Source organism: Corvus kubaryi, unplaced genomic scaffold (assembly GCF_017639235.1).
Source record: "Corvus kubaryi isolate FWS band 111438036 unplaced genomic scaffold, C.kubaryi_AGA036_p1.0 66, whole genome shotgun sequence".
NCBI classification, from domain to species: domain Eukaryota; kingdom Metazoa; phylum Chordata; class Aves; order Passeriformes; family Corvidae; genus Corvus; species Corvus kubaryi.
The window spans coordinates 12,146,145-12,157,515 of NW_024582054.1; positions in this window are offsets into that span (position 1 = coordinate 12,146,145).

An 11,371-nucleotide genomic window follows, 5' to 3' on the forward strand; every position below is an offset into this window, starting at 1 on the left:
TGATAGTCACATAAAATCTCATTCTTCTCTAATGGAGGAAATATAGTTCGATCCACATGTAAGAATCTGCTTGACTAGCAGTTTTGTTTGACCAACAAAATAATTATTTTCTAAGAGTCACTTTAACCGATTGTGATATATTTAAAATCCTGTTTTAACTTGCAAAAATAGTGGTACATTAAGCTCAGTTTCTACTACTTTTAAGATATACAGGAGTTTTCTAGGAAATAAGCTCTCTTTTACCTACACTAATATATTTATGGCTTGTTTTCAGCCATAAAACTGCTTTTAATTTTCTGAGGATGAAAAATAAGCAAAACCCAAGAGACCTACTGCCTGAGTTTTAACTTTTGTGCATGAAAATGGTGAAAGCAGATGGAAATATATCCAGCTACTCATGTAGACAACCCCCTCTCCTAGCCCTCCAATTAATTGTGTAACCCAGCTCCAGTCATGAAGTCAGATAAAATTCATATAAAGTTTTTGAAAATGTGTGTTGTGTAGCATGAGATGAGAATGTAAGTTCAGACACACACAGAGAAGGCTCCTTGCTCATCCTGGTAAACAGCATACATGTGGCAATAAATTTACATAGGCCTCTATATTTAAGAAAAAATAAGATAATATATGGGACACTATGTAAAAACCTTCAGAAGTCATTGTGAGTATAAAAAGAAAACATTTTGGAAAACACATATGCTCCTTGCTCTTCTATGTGTTATTAACATTGGCTCTAAATAGAGGTTATTCAAGAGCCATAGAAAGGTTTGCTTTGTTAATACATTAATGGGTGCGTTCGTTGGAATCAGGTGGACGTTTCTATGTGTGAATGTCTCAACTTCAAAACTTAGAGCTGGATGATATGATAGTTACAAAATACAAATGATTCTTTCTTTTTTAATTTAGGCAACATTTCTCTTGATTTTACTATGTAACTAATCATTATCATTTGACTGTGCAAAGCAACTATTACAAAAAAAATCCATAGAAAAATGAATACCTTTTTTGTGTTTTTAAAGAAAGTGTTTATACGGACTTATGGTGAACTTTCTCAAAATTCAGTAAAATTCTAGCATAATTCAATGCAGTCTTTGAACAAAAGCAAATTACATTGAAGAACATTCCCACAGATATTAAAAATAATTGCCTTCACTAAAAATTTCAAGTCTGTGCCAGGAGTAAAATAAATATCTAAGTTACATTGTGTGCAAGTGGTCCTTGCTAAATTAATCCTCAGAGACACTCAGTCCTTTATAATTGAATCACTCCTTCATCTTATATTTATTACTTCACAAGGTTAGTTTTCTATTACAGAGGAACTTATGGCTGCATCAAAGGCTTAATTGAGCTCCTTTTAAAAAATCATGATTGTCACTATAAAATCACGCATCCACAATAACTGTGTTAGTAGAGAACTTACAGCTTTAAATTTCAGTTAGGAAAAAAAGCCTTATACTTTCCTGCAGATTCTGCAGATTGTTCTGAATGCAGATTTACTATAAAATAAGTGAATAATAATACCAGGTTATTTTGGAAAGTGTTCTTTCATGCAATCCCTGCATTTAGCACAATCCCAAAATGGCAGCCCAACAGGTGGTCCTTTCATAGCCTTCAGCCCAAACAATCAGGACAAAAAGGATACCAAGAATCGAATGTTCTTCAGGATTTAAAAAGCTGTTCACTTCCCTTTGTTCATTTTCAGATTTAGCCATGTTCATTATTGTTGAGCCACAAATGCAGGACATTCTTTTTTGACATTTTGCCATAAATAGACACTGACTGGGGCTGACTAGCCAGCTAGCTGCTTTGTCACATGCAAGCGGAAACTACTTCACAAAGCAAATGCATTCCTGTTGCCTCAATGGCCCCGGCAAGCACCGGTTGTGACATGCGGCAAATCTGGCAAAGTCTAGGTTAACAAAAGTATGGGTGACAAAGGCTGAAGTTTCTCTTCCTATATTTTCCTCCACATTATTTAATTCTGGCCTAATGAATTTGCCTGGAAGACTGGGTGTCACGTTGACAGCCTCTTGAATGTCTGAAAATACACTTTTGCTTTGTGGGCTGTCTTTGGAGGGAATGGTTAGTTAACTGGTAATGACAGACTTCAGGGGTGAAATCCAAGATGAAATACTTGTTTCTCAGTATTTTGAAAGTTGTGAAAGTTTCTCGTTACAGTGATCTCAATCTCAACCTCCGTAACAAAAGATGGGCCCGGTCCTATGGGTCTTTAGTGATGCAAGGAGCCCTTACAGCTGCCTTCACTGTGCTGTGGGGAATTACACAAGTAATGGGCATAGAAGCACTGATCAAGCTTCTTCCTTCGTGTGTATGAATAAGTGTGTAAAACACACCTTGTAGAAAAGGCAGAGCTATAGTAGTAAATAGTACCTAACTGTTCAAGAATAGCTATTGAATTTATCTTTAAATTTTTAAATTGCCAAGTTAAGTCCTGCTGCTGTGAATTTTAAAAGGAGTACACATTGCAGTGTGGTTTTTTTGTTTGTTTTGTTGGGGGCTTTTTGTCTTCTCTCTCTCTCTTTTTTTTTTTTTTTAACATCTCCTGCCAAATTCAAAACTTCCAGGGTCTTCCACTGCTATTCTCCTGGAAATTTTCCAATGCTCATCAGAGTCCAGGGCTTCTGACGCACACCAGAGTATGGATGAGACCTGTGTTTGTTGCAGCCCTGGTGTGTGGAATGAAGGTTTGGTACTAGACCCTTATTAACCTGTTAGATTAAAATTAGACACTGTTAACCTCTTACTTCTAACATTAAATATTTAGTGGAAAATGTGACTTCCTTCAAACTGCCTTATAAAAAGATAGGTTGCAGATTAAAAAAAAAATTAATACATTTTAATTTTAAAACATCTATGTGCAGAATTACTTATGAAAGTTAAAAAATATATTTGATCACTGCTGATAGCAATTCCAGTACACTCAAGGAAACATATGTCTCTCAAGCCCTACTGCTGCCAAAGGCAACAGCACAGTCTAGAAAAAAACAGCCTTTAGGTGCAGTCTTGACTGCATTAATAAGGCAGCAGCTATGCTGAGCAGTGAATTTTTCCTCTTCAGTTCAAAAACATGAAATCAGCAATGGAAAAATTCAGTTAAATACGTTAGTTAATGAGGCTGATGTGCAGTGCTGTTTGTCATCTGGATGTTAGTTTCATGGTTTACCTGAGTATGTGGAGGAACCAGTTCATAAATGAATTAAAGGACAAAAGCACTTAACAACCTGAAGATACTTGGGCAAACCTCCTCATTGTGGGTCTCCCCTTCCAGGGAAAACATCCACTGGGGTGTTTTCCTCGCAAACCTTCACGGAGGGCTGAGTCTTCATGGGCTTCCTCCAAAGGAGGAGGCTCCTGCCTTTCTTTGTAGTACAAAAACAAAATTGTTCAACTTCTTAATATATCCCTGTAAAATCCGTAACTCTCATAGATTTCAGGGGGAAATCAGTTAGTAAAATATTTAGGCAACAACCAGTCAAAATTATTACTGGGCGCTAAATGATGAATATGCATTGTAAGAGGATTTTGGCTTATTTCAACCACAAAGTACACACAGACCAGAAAAGTCAGCTTGTAAAAAACCACAGTAAAATGACACAAAAGAGGGACTTGATGCTCCTTTCAGTCTTATCTTTATGTTTAATTTTATTCCAGTCTTACTATCATTCCAAATTTTCCTAACAACTGTTTTAAATCAAGATATCTTTCTTTAATAAAAATATTTTTATAAAACAGGTCCATACAAAATCCAAGTTTCAAGTTTAAACTCTGGGAAAAAAGTAATTGTCTTTGTGTGGGAGTGTGATTTAAGGGAAGAAAAGTAGGAGTCCTTTAACAGGATGCAGAGAAACTTCACTAGAATATATCAAACAGCACTGGAAGTCAATTAATGAGGAGGTAGAAGCAGGGAAGCATTCAGCTTTACCTCTCTCCAGACAGCAATAAATCTCTTGCAAATTTAGCTGTCAGAAATGATTGCTTTGTTTTCGACAAGTGGCATTACTTCCTCTTATACTGAAATTAAAATTGATTGAAATTGATTCATGACTTTTCAATATTTCCCACACCCCTTCATTTCTTTCAGTGTGAAAACATTATTTCTGCGAAACAAGCACAGATAAAACCAGCATATATGTTTCTGAATTTTGTTTTTGTTTCTTTCTTTGAGACATCTAAGTATTAAGATGAGAGAGAGACTGGTAATAAATTTTCCTTCAAATGCTTTCAGAAATTATGTCTTCCTCAGGGAGTGCTTTTTTTCAAATTGTTTTTTACTGATTTTTCTGGGTCAAAAAATTGAAACAGAATAATTATAAACTCTTAAGCAGCCACACAGAATGGTTCAAATCAGAACAAAAGTTTTGCTATGCTGCTTGGAAGGATTTCCCATTTAAAGTTTTGCTTCTGTTTTCAGACCCACCTGGATAAACAGTGAACAAGCAGTGATGCCAAGAGGTGGGACTGGCCCAAGGAGGGGGGCCAAGGAGGAAAAGAAGCCTGTTCCAGGCAGGGACCCAGAAGGAAAAGCAGAGTGCAAGGTGGTTCAAGGAGCTTGTGACGACATTTCATGGTGAAACCACCTGCACACATAGCTCTGCCTGCACTTTGGTTTCAGCAGCTGTAAAATTGTGCTTGTTTGGATTCAGCTGCAGGACCAGTTTACCTAAAGTCTTGCAGAATACAGTATAATTCAGGCGTCTTTACTCTGTAGCATTACTTAGAAAAAAGCATATTGAAAAGTCTGCTTCTTCTTGTCCCAGATACAATATGTGAAAGCATAATTTTAAGTGCAGGACCCAATGCATCCTGAACTTTCTTGATCTGTCATGACACCAACCTTGTAAGACAGCCGGTTTTTATGATCCCCATTTACCTACAGGGAACCGAGGGATAAAACACAGAAAGATCAATTGCTTGCACAGAGCTTCAACAGTAACTTGAGGTTGGGGAAAGCACTGGATCAGTCCCTGCTAAATCTCAACAGAGAGCTGTAACCATGATAACATCTTTTCTCCCAGAATATAGAAGTTTGTATTTACGTAATTGAATTCTTTGTTTTTCATTGTTTCTACCCCCTTGTACTCCAGGCCTTTGCTGACTTCAACTATAGAACCCCACATGAAGCCAGGGTGCATTGCTTTACAACTGAGACCAGCAATGTCATCCTTATAATGACACACTAGCAGCAGACCAAGGACTTCCCTTATCCCAGTGGGCTTTTTCATATGTTCCAAGCAGCAAATAATGAGAAGATCACCAAAAGCATGGCAGAAAAGAGGAGGACAAGGGCAGTAATCTGAGCAAGGGAGCACAGGTGGGAAAGGGAGCCGTGATTGCATAGCTAAATTGTCAAGAATGGGCGGGACTAAAATAAATACAAAGCAGCTGGAGTCCCAGGGAACATTCTGGAATAGGATGAGAAGGATGGTAGTGCTTCTTTCTTACCATGAAGGTATGCTCTGTTCTTGGTGATTACTACCTGCTAAACCTGTTTTTCTAAATCTTGCTGTAGTAATTTTTTTCCCTCAGAAGGACACAAGGAAGCAATATTCACTGTTGCCACACGGCAGTCTTTGGATGACTGACATAGTGAAAGGATATAACAAATATTTTGTAATTCATAAAGTCCATGGAGCTACAAAAATGACTTTAACAATCTCCATAAAAACTAGACCGTGAAGCCGATTCCTTTCTTAATTAATCCTCCAAGAGCACTGAACCCTTGTTATAAGCTGCAACATTGATATTACTTGAGAGAAAATTGGTTCCTGAAGCCGGTAGCCACTGCAGGCAGAATCATGGAGCTCTGTGTCGCTAGGAGTCAGAAACACCTTTTTCTGAGAGGTTCTGAGGGACTAATAGTCTGGTTTTCTTCTGTACAGAAACAGCTCTCCTCTAAGCATTTAATGACCTGATAACCTTTAGACTTCTTGGTGTCTCTGCAACTTGCAGCAGCAGCAACCTGTCAGAGTCACGTAACCAGAATTCGTTCCTTCCTCTCCTGTCAGACTGCTTTTCTTTGTTTTCATCTCCTCTGTGCTAACAACCCTTCTGTGTAGCATCCTGCAAGGTTAATCTCTGGCACTCTCCTTTGGCACGTCTTGTAACACCCTGGTCTCTTCTCTACCTGTATAGCTATCTGTGCTGGGTAAGTGTCTTCTCTTCTGCAGCTCCAATACCTGGAACAACCTTACTTTGTCTCTTGTTGACTCTCTGTCTTGTTTCAAATTGCATTTGAAATAGCTTTTCACCTTTGCTATATCTATTTTTTTCTGTTCACTGCTTGCTTGACTCGTAATTGCATTAGAGGCCCTCAGTGAAACACTCTGGCACAGCTAAAAGACAAGTTCATATACACATGTCCTATATTAAAGTGGAATTCACAGGCCAGAAGAGTTTGTTATTTGATACATGTTGTTGTAAAACCAAAACAGAGATTAAACACTCCCTGCAAGTGTGAGTTTGGAACTGATGTGTCCCTCAACCTGCTGGTGTTACTCCATGGGTAAGAAGCAATTAGCATCAGCAACTTTTCACATACTTATTTTTAAATACTCTCCATTTTGCAGTGTTCTTCCTCCTTTGCTGTTTGGGACATATATTAATGAAGAATTATGAGTGTGAGAGCAGAAGGTCTCTCATCCCCACACTGTAAGAAACGGTTTTGTCATAAGCCATTGAGACGTGTCAATGAAGGTTTTCCGCTGCACTGAGGAATTCCTGTGCTGTCTCACATTAAACTGTGGTAGATAATTCAGCAAGTGTGATGCTGCACCCTGTCTCTGAACCTAGAGGCAGTAGAATCTGCTCAGCTGTGTAATCTGAACAGGCTGCCTTTCCTCAAAGGTAGTTTAGTTTGTATTGAACAGATGGCTCTTTCTGTCTTCCTCTCCCATTTTATGATGCTATACTTGTGACAACAAATTCTGAAAAATTAATGCATACATGAAGGCAACAATCCATACATTTTCTTTCTTTCATGAGTTTTGTGCAAAGGCTGTAGCTCAGGATTTGAGCTTGTTTGACACTACATACCTTCTTGGTCAGAGAAGCATCTGGTAAGCTCAAGCAAACATGAGGTGTATGGAATTACTGGCATAAAGTGTGCCTCTTGTTACTGTAATAACTCTGCAGACATCTTGCTTTCTTGCGAATACACACACAGGTTACATGCATGAAACTCCAACTGCATAGAGTAGAGGTTAGAGTACTAGGAAATTAAGGGAAGTTTCTTCATAATTTAAACGATTATTAAACCTCAGGATCTGAGGTTGACAACAATTCTTCTGTTTAAAGGTAACTACAGTGTGGGCCTTTCATACTACTCCCCATATACTCAGAAGACTCAGAAACAAAACAGAGCAAGAGCCAGGTTTAGAGACCAGAGCTTGGTGAAGACTTGCTCATGCTGTGTGTTCTCACTAAGAGATGAGACTCTGATGGGAAGCAGCTATCCAGCCTCTACTGGCCTTGATGACTCAAGGGAGAGTGACAGTTTCCATCAAATGCAAAATTCTGTATGTATAAACTAAGTATGAAATAATGTAGCATATGCATGTACAGCTGTATAAGAGACTACATATTAGAGAGTTATTAGAATTATCACAGAACAGGCTACAGAGGCACAGCTTTTATTCTCTCACAAGCATTAGTAGGTGTATAATTCTAGTTTTGAGCCAAATGAGTTTGTGACAATTGATTTAGCCTAGCTGTTGCTACAAAACTTTGCAACAGCATATTGTAGAACCAGTGAAATAGTTCATAATTAAGTAAGAAATGTTATTATATTTATGTATAAACAACTTATTTGTATTCATAGTAGATTGTCTCCACAAATCTATTCTTGTCTCAGAGCCAAATAGAAATTTTATGTCATTGTTATGTTTAGGTGAACATCACGCTCTTATATTCCCCTCTGTTTGGCCTTGAATAAAAATCAGAGCAACAATAATATAAATGCTATGAAAGTAGTCATGAACAGTAGCCCATCTGTACTGGACAGAATTCTACAAATCAATTAGATGGTCATAAAAAGCTAATCAGATGTGGATGAATCAACTGAGGAAATAAAATGGATTGAACTCTTATGTTTATTGTTCATGTATAACCCTTTTTAATAATCAAGATGGGTAAATTACACTAATTAACCTTTAAAAATTTAGATGATTTCTAAATAATAGCTTCAAACAATGCCTATTCTTTTCTTTGTTATTTTTAAGTGTTTTGTCCATGACAAGGCAGTTCCATTAGAAGATCTACAAAAGTAGTTGTTTTAAGTTGTGCTTTTTTCCTATGTATCAATCATTAGATTTTCTACAGTATGTTCTCCCACCTCTCCCCCATCAGATAGCATTTAAAGTCAGAAGAAGTCAAATTCATATATCCTAGGAAGAATGTCAAGAAAACTTGTCTCCTGGAGACCACTTGGGTGGGACGGATAATCTGACATGCCATCAAACCCTCTTCCTAACCACAGGAGCACCTTATCTGGGCTAGTGCAACGATGGTAGCCAAGGCAAAGTGTAGCCCAGCCCCTTTGGAGAGGTTGCCTGGAACCGTAGCAACCCACAGGGCTGGCAACAGTTTCATCCACTTCCTGCCATGGTTTGAGGTAGCAAGCAGTTGTGAGAGGATTATATGGGTTCCGGTTATAGCATAGCTGAAGAGAGATCCCTACAGCTACAGAAGCTTGGAGCATTTGACAGCTCTTCCACAGGAAGACTTAGGGAAAACACTCACTTTTATGCAGGAAGGGAAAAGGTATCTGTAAGGGAATCTTTCCGGAGACTTTTTATTACCTCTTCAAAGCCCTCTCTCCAGGTTTTCATTGAGGAGAGGATGGCTACTGCTACAGCATCTGCTACTGTAGAAAATGCTTTGTTTATTCTCATTGGTGCAAATGATTTGTAAACTGATCAAAAATTTACTTTTATTCAGTATTTTGACTACTTGTCCTTCAAAAAATTAATTTTAAGCATTCTGAGGTTAAAATTTCTCAGTATTGTTGTAAGGTCTTAATCAAACCAAAAGAGATAATTTGTGATGTATTAAATAAATAAATAATCCAGGACTGATCACAATACATTGGATAGAATGGTGAATGGTTTGAGTTTTCTAAATTACTGATATTACCTGCTGATATGAGGGCTGTTCAAAAGGGCACTTCACTTTTGGGTTTATTTATTAAAATCCTGCACTCAACTGTAAGAAATTAGCCTCCTAGAGATGAATCGTTCCCTACTCAGGGGAGCCTGAAGCAAGGAAACCGATCATGCCCGCATTGCAGAACAGCACAGTTACACAAGCTCCAATGTTTTACTACATCTCTCACACAAGGTGCTAAGCAGCAATGTGAGACAAATGTTCTTGGCGTAATAGTGATGCTCTTAGACATTTTCCTCAAATAATTAATGCCAAATTTACAGTGCTGTACAATTATCCTTTTTATCTTGTAACTGGAAGCCCTTAATAACTGAGGTGCAGTGTGAAACATAGGCTATTGGACTCTGACAAAACCTGGAAAGAGCAATAGATCAGCTTTCAGGTAAGCATAAATAAGATGACAGAATTTTATATGTGAATTTTATATATTGAAGCTGGGATTAAAGTCTGTCTTGAGTTCTTGCACTGGAAACAAAGCTATCCTTTCTGTTCTTGGTTGGTGACAGGGATTTTTAGCCTTTCCTTCAAAGCATGCAACTTGAAAACACCAGGGCAGAAGAGATGCAGCTCAGGTAAGCGCCTTGGCAGCCTGGAATGCTTTGCAATCTCTCTCCAGCAGGACATACCATGGTCAATCTCTCTTTTCCAGTGAGTTTACAGCACAGTAAGGTTGCAGTTTTTGATAGTGAGGAATAGCTGTACACTAGAACAATGATAACCCTGTTCTGGGTAAGTTAATTAAGCAATACAATTCCTAATTACTGCGAATTTTAATTGAGCATGTGAGGGAAAGGTTTGCAGAATTTCATCTGAATCTTGTGATACATCATCCTGCAATCGGTTGCAGTTACATTCAGTGCAAGATTTCCCAAATGGGAAAATCTCCTATACAGAATTAATATTGTGTAAGCCAAATCTGGGTGGTAACAGTGAAGAATGATAAAAGGAACAGGAGAACCCACCTGATCAACATGTGGCTTAAAGGCTGGCATACTTTAAGACGGAAATCTGAAAGGCACAGGAGCAGGCTGTCCTTATGTGTTCACAGGCAAGCCAGCAGGGAAGACTACCACACAGGGTAAACAGGGAGCTTTTGCTGGTACTCAGGGGAAAAAGGAGAGTTTATATCCTTTGGAAGAAGGGGCAGGCAACTCAGGAAGAGTGAGTACAAGGATACCATTAAGTCATTTACAGTGAAAATTAGAAAAGCAAACACTCAGCTAGAACTCCTTTTATTATTCTTCCCTGTTACTGAAGGGATTGAGGAAAACACCACCTGTGCTTCTATCCCTTCAATCAGTTGTCTTAGCCCCCTGAAGTCAGTTTCTAATTGCCCTAGAACTTTACCTCATCACTGACAACCCAGTCAATCAGAAGTAGGTAATAATCAGATGTTACTCATCTCCTAGTAACATCTCTTCCCTGAACCCCAGGGAGGCAGCAGACTTTGGGATGGATCCAGTCAGCATACAGGGCCCTCAGTTTCTCTGACAAGGAAATCACTACAACTACCCTTCTTTCTTTCTTAAAACCTGGAGTTGAAATGTGTCTGGTTGACTGGCTTGCTCTGGGCAAACCGCTGGGTAGACCTTCACCTTCACTATCATTTGCTTGATTATCGAATTCCAGTTTCACACCTATTCCACAAGCACACCTGAGAGGGCAAGAGAGGCTGGGAGAGGATCCTCCTGCCTCCCAAACAGGGACCTGTTTCCAATTACCCCTGTCTTTTAGGTCCCATCCTTCTGCCTGATGGCAAGAGGCTCAGGGTTCCTCTGACTCTTGCTAAGCTTCCATGTGCTGCATTTCCCTCAGGGACGGAAGGGTGTGACTGCCAGCCTATTTCTCTGAAGTTTGCCTGTGACAAAACGTAAGTGCTTTTGTGGAGACACCTATACCTGGCTGCATCACGGCAGAAACATCTATTGTACAGCAACAGGCATGAACATGCAAGTTCAGAGCTCTTTAACTTGCAAGCAATTTGATAAAATTTTCTTCTGGTTTTCTTGTAAGATGGTATCTGTCTGTCAGCAAATCCACTGCCATTAAAATGATAAGCATAGAGCAGATCCTTCATAAATTTAAGCTCACAAGCAAGCGCGCTGTTTATTTAAAGTCTGCCTCACCTTCAACATGTGGACATTTGAGAGGATTTCTCAGCCTCACTACCCACCCCTACCTCCCTCAGTCA